Source organism: Erinaceus europaeus, chromosome 7 (genome assembly GCF_950295315.1).
Source record: "Erinaceus europaeus chromosome 7, mEriEur2.1, whole genome shotgun sequence".
In the NCBI taxonomy this organism is placed as follows: Eukaryota; Metazoa; Chordata; class Mammalia; order Eulipotyphla; family Erinaceidae; genus Erinaceus; species Erinaceus europaeus.
The window spans coordinates 58,936,585-58,950,640 of record NC_080168.1 but is presented as its reverse complement, the minus strand read 5'-3'; the positions used below and the strand labels follow the sequence as shown (position 1 = coordinate 58,950,640).

At 40.9% G+C, this 14,056-nt stretch overlaps 1 long non-coding RNA gene across 1 annotated transcript in view; it reads right to left on the bottom strand.

Annotated features, from left to right (window-relative positions):
• Window positions 1-5,327, bottom strand: part of LOC132539422 (uncharacterized) — a 328,586-nt gene extending 323,259 nt beyond the window's left edge. Inside the window, exon 1 of the long non-coding RNA XR_009550705.1 lies at window positions 5,119-5,327. This is a non-coding gene — a long non-coding RNA (uncharacterized LOC132539422). The remainder of the gene's footprint in view (window positions 1-5,118) is intronic.
• Between the last annotated feature and the right edge of the window lie 8,729 nt (window positions 5,328-14,056).

Genomic DNA, 14,056 nt, shown 5'->3' with positions numbered 1-14,056 from the left:
CTAGCCAACACAACGATTGCCACCTCAATATGCTTCACTTCAGACTGTGTCCAGAGACTTCACTTGTAGAATGACAACCCTTCAACTTCATTACTTGGGTGAGACCTTTCCTTTCATAGTATACTCTAATTTCATCTCAGGTGGTTCACTTTCTAACAAAGTCCCAAAACCTAGATATACACCAGTTTCTGTGAGAGAGAGCATATGTTCACACGTATCCCGTAAACTACTGCAAAATATATACCTGAAAGCAGAAGTACACTAGAGTTTGCAGTGAGTACCCCCCTAACACTTCCTCTCCACTATTCCAAGCTTTGGGTCCATGATTGCTCAACAATTTGTTTGGCTTCGTATGTTAACTCTCTTTTCAGTTACCAGGTTCCAGATGCCATCAGGATGCCAGCCAGGCTTCCCTAGCCTGAAGACCTCACCAATGTGTCCTGGAGCTCCGCTTCCCCAGAGACCCACCCTACTAGGGAAAGAGAGAGGCAGACTGGGAGTATGGACTGACCAGTCAATGCACATGTTCAGCGGGGAAGCAATTACAGAAGCCAGACCTTCTACCTTCTGCAACCCACAATGACCCTGGGTCCATGCTCCCAGAAGGATAGAGAATGGGAAAGCTATCAGGGGAGGGGGTGGGTTATGGAGATTTGGTGGTGGGAATTGTGTGGAACTGTACCCCTCCTACCCTATGGTTTTGTTAATTAATCCTTTCTTAAATAAAAAATAAAAATAAAATAAGTAAATAAGTAAAAAAAAAAAAGAAATTGTACACTTCAGGCCTCTGGTTGGATGCACTGGTTCCTCTCTCTGTCTCTGTCTCTGTCTTCTCTCTCTCTCTCCCTCCTTTCAAACAATAGAAAAAAACAGTAAGATGTAATAAATGGCTGCTGAGAGTGGTGGAGTCATCATGCAATTAAAAAAATTGTAGCTGAGCCAGTTTCCAGAGAAGAAGAAAGGTTGCCAGGGCATTTGGAGCAGGAGCTGGGTCAGGGCTGCAGGTGGCAGAGGCAGGTTGGAAATGCAAAGTTGATGAGGAGAAAAGTAAGGAACCAGAGTGAGTCAGAGAGAGCCAGCCAGTTGGGCAAGGCTGTGACTGCAGAGGCTTTTCAGGGCCTTTCCTGTTGTAACGTGGGCTGGGTTGGAGAGAGTTGGCCTCAGTCACTTCTGAGCATCTCAGACAGAAGGGAGAGAACTCATTGCTACAGGAAACATAAGTGATACACACACACACACACACATACTCACATGAGAGAGAGAGAGAGAGAGAGAGAGAGAGATAGATATGGGACAGTAGGGGAATGGGTGGAACCAGTTCACATTATTCTCAGACTTTAAATGTAAGTTCCTAGTTGAATTCAGCAGATGGCGGGGTACCGAGCCAAATTTTTAGTGGGGCAAGATGCAGAGAAAAAGAAAAGGATCTAGTTTCCTCGCCAAAGAACCCTTTTCACTATGGACTCTGACCACTAGCAGCATAGGAATGCCTTTCTCTTTTTTAAAAAAACATTAAAAAAAAACAAAAACTTTTCTATATTTACTGGATAGACAGCCAGAAATCAAGAGTGAAGGGGGTGATAGGGCGAGAGACACTTGCAGCCCTGCTTCATCACTCACAAAGCTTTGCCCCTGGAGGTGGGGACTGGGGACTTCAATCCAGGTCCTTGAGTATTGTAACGTATGCTCTTCACCAGGTCCACCACCACCCAGCCCTCAGGAATGACTTTCTCTTTGTTATAACTTCAGTAGGAAATTGGAAGGAGCTGGAGGGGGCAATTTCATCCCCTCTCTGCCTTTCCTGCATTCTGAAATGAATGCAGGGCTTCACATACAGGGGAGTAGTGCTAAGCTGATAAAAAGGTATGTTTAGCTTTCTGTTCTGTATATAAAATAGTAAACATGGTGCTGGGTGGTAGTGCAGCAGGTTAAGCACATGTCACGCAAAGTGCAAGGACCCACGTAAGAATCCTGGTTCGAGTCCCTGGCTCCCCACCTGCAGGGGGGTCGCTTCATAGGTGGTGAAGCAGGTCTGCAGGTGTCTATCTTTCTCTCCCCCTCTGTCTTCTCCTCCTCTCTCCATTTCCATTTATTTGTCCTAGCCAACAACAGCAGTAATAAAAATAGCAACAACAAGGTCAACAAAGTGGGAAAAATGGCCACAGGAGCAGTGGATTTGTAGTGCAGGCACCGAGCCCCAGCAATAACCCTGGAGGCAAAAAAAAAATAGTAAACACAGATAGACTGGCACGCACACACACACTTCTGGAGTTGTATGTATAACCTAGATGAATCAAGAAATGTGTTATCATTATACATATTTAAATAGGGCTTATTAGATTTGGGTATATCTCATAATATAAGTCAAAAACTATTTATAGAATTCAGGCTACTAAGTCCCTAAAACTAAACATTTTGAAGATAAGGTTAGTTTTTATTATTAAAAAGAAATTATAGGATGTAGGAAATAGAAAGTAATCATGACTGTCAACAAGAGCTCACTAGTTTAGTGTATGATCTTGAAGTCTTTTTAAGGTTTTATACAAAATATTTTTGTAACCAGCATTATCAACTATTAGTAGGTTTAAAAAATTATATCATCTTCATTCATTTATTGGACGGAGACAGCCAGAAATCAAGAGGAGGGGGGAGAGAGAGAGAGACCTGTAACACTCCCTCAGCACTTGTGAAGCTTTCCCCTGCAGTAGGAACTGGGGGCTCAAACCTGGGTCCTTGTGCATTGTAACATGTGCACTCAACCAGGTGTGCCACTACCTGGTCCCTATTAGGTTTTTAAAAATATGTAAAGATATTTACTTTTCATTTGTGATTTACATCCTTGAAGTCCTAACCAGAGAGCTATTGTCAGAAAGATTCCACTTGCAAATAATCTAATCACAATTATAGCAGTGTCCAAACTAACAAGGTCTACATGCATTTTGATTATTATTAGTAGTAGTAAAAATAGATTTACTGTTTTCAGTCTGAATAACTAAAAATGTTCATTTTCTTAATATACTTTATTTGCTTCATGACAGAATTATGACTCTCTAATTTTGGAGATGTGTCCAAAATTATATCTTTACCAAAAAATCTGAATAATATCGGAGTCCTTTTTATCTTACAAATAGTCTTGAGGTCTCTGCACCATTCTCTATCCATGGTATTTTTAATTACTTCATACTGCTTGCCATTATTTTTTTCTCAATTTCATCAAGCTGAGAGTGAATTTGCAGCAGGAAGTGAACAGCACAGCTATGTTCTTATGGTCCAACTCTAAGTAACCATTAGTTTACTACCAATCCAAGTAAAAGATGGCATCGCAGAGAAGTCCAGAGGACTATTCTGCTTCCTAATGCTTTTCTGGTGATTCAGAGATGGACCTGAACTTTGGTGGACACTGTTGCCTACCAGGAATGAGAAAGCCAGCAGTTAGTTGGGAGGGACAAGGCTTGCATGCCATTAGGCCAAAGGGGCGGCACAGAATAGTGTAAAGGACTTCTTTGTATGGTCATAGGTAGTGCATTTATATATTTCCCTTCCTGGGCCTATAAACAGCATGAACGCAGTATCAAAATAAAAATAAATACAATAAAAAAGAACAACTATTTGGCAAACTTCAGTTCTTTTCAACTCATATTCATTGATAGCTGTCCAGCAGATAACACAACCCTAGCTTTCAAAAGGCTCAGCACTTCATGCAGCAGGGACACACAGAGAAGTATGGTGCAGGTGCAGTTCAAGTGAGAATACAGCTACCAGTTTTGAGAGCATAAAGAATGCCAGGAAAAAGTCATGCTGGATAAGGAAAAGAGCTTTTTCAGACTGTGAAACAAAAGCAGGAATGAGTACCTAGATGACATGAAAACAGGCTTGCTTGCTTTCTTTTCTGGCTGTGATAGATCTTACTATTTTCTTGTTTTAAAGTTCTTATATTTTTATTGATTTCTGATGTAGATTTTTATTAGTTATTTTATATTGGTTTCCAAGGTTATAAGATAACAGGCACACCATTCCCACCACCAGAGTTCTGTGCCCCCTATACCCCACTGGAAACTGCAGTGGTTCTCCCAAGGTCACAGACATGGATTCACTTTCGATTTTTTTACTTAGTTTTTAAATATTTATTTATTTACTTATTTCCTTTTGTTGCCCTTGTTTTATTATTATAGTTGTTGTTATTATTGATGTCATTGTTGTTGGATAGGACAGAGAAATGGAGAGAGGAGGGATGACAGAGAAGGGGAGAGAAAGACACCTGCAGACCTGCTTCACAGCCTGTGAAACGACCCCCTGTAGGTGGGGAGCCGGGGTCTCGAACCGGGATTCTTACGCTGGTCCTTGTGCTTTGCAGCATGTGCGCTTAACCCACTGTGCTACCACTTGACTCCCTAGATTTATCACTATTATTATTTTTTTGCCCCCTTTTTTATGGTCCTGTTGTCACTTCCTTTCTAAGCCATAACTACACCTATTAATACTTTTAAGCATTCTTTTTTTCCTCCTCCCCCCCTTCTCTCTCAGATAAGAAAAACAGTGTCTATCTTCCTTTGGAGTTTTCCAGATTCACCTCCTTTTCAGTGATGTAAAAACAAGATTTCTGGTGACAGATGCTTCAAGTACTGATGGAATTGGGGTTCAGAGCCCTCAGGTCATCTTCCCCTATCATTTCTCCCCAATTTTTTTGAGGTGCAGAAGGTGGTATTTCTGGCATCTGTAATTGTTTCTCTGCTGGACATGGGCATTAGCAGAGTGATGTATGGAACAGCCTAAAATAGGCTTTTTTTTTTTTTTAACCAATGTATTGCTCAGTTGTAGTTTCTGGTAGTGTGAGGGACTGAACTTGGGACTTTGGAGTTTCAGGCATGAAGGTCTCTTTGCATAACCACTATGCTATCTCCCCCACTCAAAACAGGATGTGTGTGTGCTAGATGTGTTAAAACTAAAGGAAGTCAGCCTTCAAAAAAGGGAGACTGAAATCAAGAGTGACAGCTTGGTAGAGGCAAAAGCTAAAGATCATGGCAGTGGGCAGTTAAGGAACTTTCTCTCTGTTGGGGGTGTATTTATAAGAAAGGTCTGTCCCCTGCCCCAATGTTCAACAGTCACCATCTTTCTCACCTGGTCTGCTGTAAAGTATCTTGCTTTGTATCCAAGTCTTTATCCCCGTCCTGTCAATCCATCTTCCAGATCACCTACAAAAAGATCCTTTAAAAGGAGGAATCTACTACTTAGGGCATCTCATGCCTGCTTACAAAATCTAGGAAGAAACTGAGGTTAACTAGTTTGAAATATATCTCCATCAGAAATGGTCTCTAACCATCCCTCCAGCTCACCGTATCTTTATTTTTGCCAGTTGAGCTATTCAGAGTTCAAGTATGCAAGGTCTTATCAGCTTCTGTGCCTCTGCACATGCTGTTCTGACTGCTTGGAAGACATTTTGAGCCTCCTACTTTTAGCTGCTGCAGATATAATCCCATGACTGGGTTCCAGTACTAGGCACAGGACAGTCTACATTTATCAAAATGCAGGATTCCAAACCCAAAACATTTAGATTTTACTGTATATGAATTTTATCCATATGTCCCCTATTTGAGAACTATCTAGATAGGTAGTTATAGTATTTCTAAAAAAGAAAGCCTAAGATTTTTTTTTAATTTGGAAAATATAAACAGTGTTTTAAAAGCTAAATACAGTAGATAAATTTCAAGCTAATTTAAACTGAAAGCAAGAGAGAAATTGCAAACAACTAATAGCAGGAAAGGAGTGGGGAACGTTAAGGAAAGTCTCACAGACTTCGTCATATAGCAAATGACATGTATAACTGGGTGCTAGGCATTTTAAAAATTAGATTCAACCTATAGATTCCTTCAAAAGCACAGATTATATGGGCCAGGTGGTGATGTACCTGGTTGAGTGCACACATTACAGTGCACAAGGACCTGGGTTCAAGTCCCTGCTCCCCACCAGTGGGGGGAGGGAGGGGAGCTTCACAAGTAGTAAAGCAGGCCTTCAGGTGTCTCTCTGTCTCCCTATTTTTCCTATTCCTCTCAATTTCTCTGTCTCTAATAAATACTTTTTTTAAAAAAGCACAGACTATGTAAACAAGCAGCAGAAGAAAACAACACTGTGAGATCTAGTAAAGAAATTAATTTCTCAAATAAAAGCCATTCTATAAGGTTAACTCATTTAGCTTTAAGTCCCCCCCGCCCCCCCGCCATGAGAGCTTTTGCTAAGACTTGAACATGTGTGATTCTACCACTCCTGGTGGATTTCTTTTTTCTAGATAGAGGGTGAAGGAGGGCCAGAATAGACAGCATAGTGGTTCTGCAAGAGATGTTCATGCCTCAGGCTCCAAGGTCCCAGGTTCAATCTCCAGCACTTCCATAAGACAGAGCTGAGCAGTGCACTGGTCTTTCTATTCCTCTGTATCTCTCATTAAAACAAAAATATCAGAGGGTCAGAGACAGGAAGAGGAAACAAATCTCTGCTATACCTCTTGTGAAGCTTTCCCTGTATGACACCCTTCTCTTATGTAGCAGTTGGGTCCTTCTGCACTATTAGGTGAACTGGCTAGCCCCCTCAGCTTTACATTCTGTAAAAAAAAAAAGTTAAAAAGTTTAATCTAGTTTTTAAAAGTACAGGAGGAACTACTTCTAAGTTTATGAGGCCAGCAAAATCCTGATAGCAAAACAGAATGAAATACTGAAAGAAGGCTGAAATCAGAACTCCAAGAACAAAGAAATGAAAATTTTCTTTCACTAATATAAATGTAAAGTATTTTTAATAAATTTTTTTGTATTTTTTCTTTTTTCTTTATTTATTTCCTTTTGTTGTCCTTGTCTTATTATTGTAGTTATTATTGATGTTGTTGTCATTGTTGGATAGGACAGAGAGAAATGGAAAGAGGTAGGGAAGACAGAGAGGGGGAGAGAAAGACAGACACCTGCAGACCTGCTTCACCACTTGTGAAGTGACTCCCCTGCAGGTGGGGAGCCGGGGGCTTGAACCGGGATCCTTATGCCAGTCCTTGCGCTTAGTGCAATGTGCGCTTAACCCGCTGCACTACCGCCCAACTCCTGTAAAGTATTTTCTTTAAAGATGTTTTTCTGGTCCTTTCACACTGTAACATGTACACTCAACCAAGTATACCACCACCTGCCCCTCCCTTTCTCCTTTTTTCCTCCATTCCCTCCCTTCTTACAAATTGTATATCACAACACTGTTACTTTTTAAATTTTTAAAAGATTTTTATAATTGAATAGAGACATAAAGAAACTGAGCAGGAAGGGGGAAATAGGGAGAGAGACAGAGACTGGCAGCCCTGCTTCAGCACTCATGAAACTTTCCCCCTACAGAGGGGGACTAGGGGCTTGAACCCAGGTCCTTGTGTATTGTACTGTGTACCCTTAACCACATGTACCACCGTTGGCCCCGGCTTGTTTCCACACTAGTGCTACTGTAAATAGCACTGCAGTGAATGTAGGAGTGTGTATCTTGATTTCAGATGAGTGTTTCTGTGTTCTTCATGTAGATACCTAGGGGTAGAAATTGATAAGCTAATTTTAAAATTAAAACAGAAATGCAAAGTCTAGTCAACAGCTTAAATAACACTGGGAAATTTTATTTGCCGTTGAATGAGAGGGCTTATGGGAAGCTCATGAGAAATGTATGCATATTCAAGTGATTTTGAGGGCAAACTCATTCAGTGGGGAATCATTTCTCTAAAGTCAACTGATCAGACCTCCATAAGTGCTTAAGCCTTTCTACACCCAAACTGAAATTCTTTTATCTTCTCACTCTCAGAATGCCTCCCTCAGCTGACTCATTTCTTACCTGCCCCTTTCAGTCTGTTAGCTGCCCTACTCTTCAGAGTTTTAAGTTACTTTGGTAAAATGGAGTAAATTCATATCTGCAAAATTGCTTTTGTGACATGACAAGGTAAGTTGCCAGGCTAGCTTCATGGGAGTTTCTTCCTGGGCATGTGTTCTCTGGGTTGGAGAGAACTCGACCTGAGCCAACCTGGGCTGCTACTTGCTCAGCGATGTGGGAGAGAGACCAGGAACTCGTGGTGGAGCAGGAACGCAATGCAATGCCTTTATTGATCAGAGACAACGCCTTTATATATATCTTTAAATGGAAGTGGCATGTGGGAAAAGGAAATGGCCAAGAGGGGGTGGAGAAAAGAGTGTGAAGGTAGAAAGCTTCCAGTGGGATTAACCAATATCCTGTAGGCAGGGCAGGTCTCAGGCAAAGCAATGATTATGTAAATAGGCCACAGCATCAGAGCAGGGGGGCTGCCCGACAGTAACATGGGAGGAACACTTGGCACAAAGGTCATGGGAGCCATCTCAGAATTATGAGCACCATGAGAAGATCTGTGAAGAGCCTAGAAGCAGGGGTGGTAGCACTCTGTGTAGAGCACATGTGCTACAATGTGCAAGGACCTGGGTTCAAGCCCCCAGTCCCCTCCTGTAAGTAGGGGATTGTGCTCTGCCCTTTTCCCCTGCCCTCTCAATTTGTCTATACCCAGAATAAATAAAATGAAAACATTTTTAAAAGAATCCACAAACCCATGAAGAAAAATGTTCAGGAGCATTAGGAGCAAGAGAGAAAAACTGAAATCACTGTCAAGAACCAGTTTCTACCCAGTAGGAATAAACTTTGGAATATACAGGGAAACAGTCTGATTCCAGTTATTGTCAAAACCACAGAGAAACTATTACTTTGATAGGTAGTTGACTCAAAGGTATGTGCTTTAGCCACTTCAACATTTTGACAATTTATATAAAGTTAAGGATACAGTTACTAGAGAACCCAATAAATCCACTGCTTGGAATTTATCCAAGAGAAGTGAAAATTTGTTTTGCTTTTCCTTCTTTTGTTATTAATAGTTTTTTTAAATTTATCATTTGATAAAGACAGAGAAATTGAGAGAGAGGAGAGAGAAGGAGAGAGGCAGAGACACCTGCAGCCCTGCTTCACTACTCATGAAGCTTTCCCCCTGTAGGTCGGGACCAGGGGCTTGAACCTAGGTCCTTGTGCACTGTAAGGTGTGAGTTTAATCAAGTACACCACAGCGTAATTATTAATAGCTTGTTATAATATTGTAAGATTACAATTTATAGTTCCATGCCCCCCCCCCCCGGAAATGAAAACTTGTTTTTACAAAATTGTCCTTGAGGCTTTACTTACCATTGTCAAAAACTGAACACTGGAATACACTCAAAGGTTTGCCAACAGATGAATGGATAAAGGAACTGTGGCATGTTACACTGTGGACTTCTCAGCAATAAGAAGGAGCCCATTTATGTTGCAAACATACTTATTTGCACACAACATAAGTAAAACTCAAAAAGAAATGTGCTTTTCTTTATAGCATCAAGGCCTTGAACATATGCTTTGTATTATTCCACTGCTCTTGGACTAACTTTTTCTTTTTTCTTTTCTTTTTTTTTTAGAGAGAAACAGAAGTAGGGAGACAGCACAGCACTTCTCCCAGTGCTGTACTCCTGTGTGCTGTCAGATCTTGATGTGGGTTGCCAGCATGTCCAGGCATTCATCCTTCCAGATGAGGGTTGTCTTCGTCAGTGATGAAAAGCACTCAGGTGCAAATGAGTATGCAGAGTATGAGTGCATTTACATATTATTTTAAAATTGGTAAACCAGTCTTTCATGATGAGCCTTCCAGGGTAGGTGATGGTGAGATTTACTCCCTGGGGGAGATAGAGACAAATTCTATACTGTTTTTTTTTCTTTCTCCCCCCTGCTTTTTTTCCCTCCTGTTTAAGTTTACTTTACGCACTACACATGAAAAAAGAGAGGATGGTGAGGGAGCTAGCATAATGGCTATGCAAACAGACTCTTAAGCCTGAAGTTCCAGAGTCCTAGGTTCAATCCCCCATACCACCATAAGCCAGAGCTGAGCAGTGCCCTGGTGTTTCTCTCTCCCCTGCCCCCATCTCTCTCAAAAATAAAATATTTTTCAAAAAAAGGAGGCACTGATGACCAAACCTGGAACCTCATTTTAAAGATTGTATACAATTCTTAGCTACTGACATGCATCACTTTCTCAAATACTCGCCTAGCTGGGTTTCTCATCTGTTAAAAGCAGCTTGCTCACACACTTGTCCATCTAAGGGGTTGACTGAAATGCATTTTAACAGAAATGCTTTTATCCAATACCATACTAATTCATATGTTAATACAAATAGTATACACACAATCTCACAAGTATTTTTTTTCCAATTTCACAACTTAAAAAAAATATGGAGATGCTGTTTAAAAACAAAAACTACAGTTCTCTTCATTTACTCCTGAAGATTAGAGAACAGGTCTTGCAATGTCTCCTGTAAACAGTCAGGGGTAAGGAGATGCAGTAGGTACTCTCTGCCTGCATGGGGCTTCTTTTTGGGAAAGCTTACAGGGGCAAATCTGGCTTTTTTTTTTTTTTTTTACCATTGCATTGTATTTCAGTCTTTTAGTTCATAAACATTAACCTTCATTTGTACTTGATTAAAGTTTCATCCATTCATTTTATAAATTGATACACCAATCTCATGTGTAATAGCACCTGTGTCATATACGCATAATTGAGAATAAGGGCTGTTCTTTTAAAAAAATTTTTTATTTGATTTTTTTCTCCTCTTTGTTGCCCTTGTTTTATTGTGGTTGTAGTTACTGTTGTTATTGATGTCGTTGTTGCTGGATAGGACAGAGAGAAATGAAGAGGGGAGGGGAAGATGGGGAGAAAAAAACCTGCTTCACCACTTATAAAGTGACTCCCCTACAGGTAGGGGAGAATAAGGGCTGTTCTAAGACTGTTCTGTTTAGTTTATTGTGCTCACAATGTTTATTACTAGCATGAACTAGCAGATTTGATTATTTTTAATTTGATAGACGCTGCCAGTCTTTCTCTACACTTTGCTATGGTTTCTTTGGGATTTTATTAGATTTTCATAAATTTCTTTTAAAGTTTTTATTATCTTTATTAGAAACAGTCAGAAATTGAGAGGGAAGAGGGCATTAGAGAGGAAGTGAGACAGAGACACCTGCAGCCACTGGAAAAGCTTTCCCCTGCAGGTGGGGCTCGAACATGGGTTTGTATAACATGTGTACTCAACCAGGTGTGCTCTCATCCAGCCCCAGACTTTCATAAACTTTTTAAGATGGAAAATTGGGGAAAAAATACTTGTGAGATTTTATGTGTGTATATTATTTGTATTAACATATGAATTAGTATGGTATAGGATAAACACCTTTCTGTTAAAGATTATGCAAATGATAGACAAGTGTATGAGCAAGCTGCTCTTAATAGATGAGAAACCCAGCTAGGTGAGTATTTGAGTAAGTGATGTATGTCAGTAGCAAAGAACTGTCTCCTGTCTTTAAATGACAAGATGGAAATGGTATGAACATACACTGCTATGGGTCTGTGTTTTTGTAAGGTCCTTTCACACAGCTTGGGGGCAGTTAACATAAACTGTCACCAGGGATGAGGTGCCTGCAATAGAACTCCACCTCTCCTGGTGGCTGCTGCTGCTTTTTCTCTTCCTACCTCCCTCCCTCCCTTCCTTCCTCTTGTGATGTGTCATCCTTCTTCACCCCCACCCCCACAGGTAGGTACAGAAGGCTTAAACCCTGGTCTTCAAGGATAGCAATATGTGCACTAACCAGGAGTATCACTGCCTTGTCCCTTACGACAAAATGTTTAAGAAAAGTAGTTTTATGGCAGCTGGGTGGTAGCGCAGCGGGTTAAGTGCACATGGTGCAAAGCACAAGCACAGGTGCTAAGACCCCAGTTTGAGCCCCTGGCTCCCCACCTGCAGGGGGGTCACTTCATAAGCATTGAAGCAGGTCTACAGGTGTCTGTCTCTCCCACTTTGTCTTCCCCTCCTCTCTTGATTTTTCTCTCTTATCCAGCAACAATAAAAATAACAAGGGCAGGGAGTTAGGCAGTAGTGCAGCAGCTTAAGCGCATGTGGCACAAAGCTCAAGGTCCAGGGGAAGGATCCTGGTTAGAGCCCCTGGAGTGAGCCCCCCCACCCCTGGCTCCCCACCTGCAGGGAAGTCACTTCACAAGCAGTGAAGCAGGTCTGCAGGTGTCTGTCTTTCTCTCCCCTGTCTTCCCCTCCTCTCTCCATTTCTCTCTGTCCTATCCAACAACAGACAATAATAATAATTACAACAATAAAGCAACAAGGGCAACAAAAGGGAATAAATAAGTAAATAATAATAATTGAAAAATAAGGGCAATAAAAATGGGAAAAATGGCCTCCAGGAGCAGCGGATTCGTAGTGCAGGCACCAAACCCCCAGAATAACCTTGGAGGCAAAAAAAAAAAAGAAGTAGTTTTACATTCTATGCATACTGCCTTAAAATACTTAGCACTTTTGGCTATGTTCTTTTCAGAAATATGTATTAAAGAACTGACCTACACAGGCAAGAAAAAAAGTTTATCCCATTTCAAAGAATTTGTATGATACAGAACTATCTGACTGCAACACAGTTACATTTCAATCAACAGTAAAAAGATGGACATTTAGAAATTAGAAAGTAGCCTTCCAAATGTTCATTAAGAAAAATAAATGCAGGGAGACAGGTGGTGGTGCACCTTGCAGAATAAAATGAAGAAAAAAAGATGGGGAAAGTGACTGCCAGGAGCAGTGGATTCATAGTGCGGAGGCCCAGGGATAACTCCTGAGGGGGATAAAGAAAAAAAAAATGAGCAAGAAACTATCTCAGCTGGCAGAGCACAGGACTTGCATGCTTGAGGGTCTCACTTCAAGCCCTGGTCTCCTTGTGTGAGAGTAGTGCGCTGGCTGCTTCTCACACTAAATTTTTCATACCACTTATATTTTAAAAAATAATTAACAAAGGGGAGGGTCCTCATTATTGTTAGTCTGTTCTTGCCTAAAATTGGACCCTCTGGAACTCTTCTTTCTTACCAGCTAGGAATAGTAGATTGGGGAAAAAAATTAAATATATTTTATATATCTGATTTTCTATATATTTTTATATGTAGCTTATATTCTAAGTGTATAAAATAAACAATTAGTATACACATACACATAGAATTTTCTTTGGCATGACAATCAGGGAATTGTAAAAACTTGCAGCTCTTGTGGTAGAGTACATGCATTGTAATGTGTACTCAACCAGGTGTGCCATCACTTGGCCCCCAAAAAGAGTTCTTTTATATATCCTGCAAGGAGAAAAAAAATGACTATGAAAAAGAAAAAGACTAATTACATACAATATAAAACAGAGATAATGGAAGAAATGGTGTAGGGACAGCAGAGGAAGGACTTGTTTTTACTGAAAGGACTTTTAAAGTGCTCTGAGCACTTTGATCTCACACAGATGCCATTATTTGTCCTGTACAGAGACGTTTAACAACCTATCCAAAGTCACACAGCGGATCACTGCAACATAGGGCTTATTTCTGCTCAACTGCAGTAAAAATCTCTTTAGTAGCTGGATTGATCAACCTTGAACTTTTTTTTTCCCACAACTTAGAAAGTTTTTGCACCAAAGGACACTGTGATCATTTTGATGGGAAGTAATAGTAACATTAAAAAAAAATTCCTGGTAGAGGAAATAGCCTATTGATTATGCAAAAACTCTCATGCCTGAGGCTTTGAAGTCCCAGATTCAATCCCTTGCACCACCTTAAGCAAGAGTTGAGCAATGTTCTGATATAAAAAAATAACAATAATATAAATAAAAAGCCAAACTCCAATTGCTTTTTGTTTGCTTGTTTTTAGACCCCAGTATCCATGGAGGCAGGACTGGAAACGGGGTCATGTACTTGGCAAGCAGCACACTATCCAAGTGAGCTATTTCTCAGGCCCCAGTCCAGTTGCTTTTTGGACTGTCACACTCTATTTAGGGACTTAACTCACTGGATTGCCATTTCCGGTCCCCAGGTCTCCCCAGGACCTAGCCACCCCCCCATTGCCTCCTCTAAGGAAGCAGTTCTGTTCCTGCTAGCCAAGCTTTCCAAACACTGGGGGGGGGGGGACACTCTGGCCTTCCCACCCTTTGCTGCCCCAGCCCC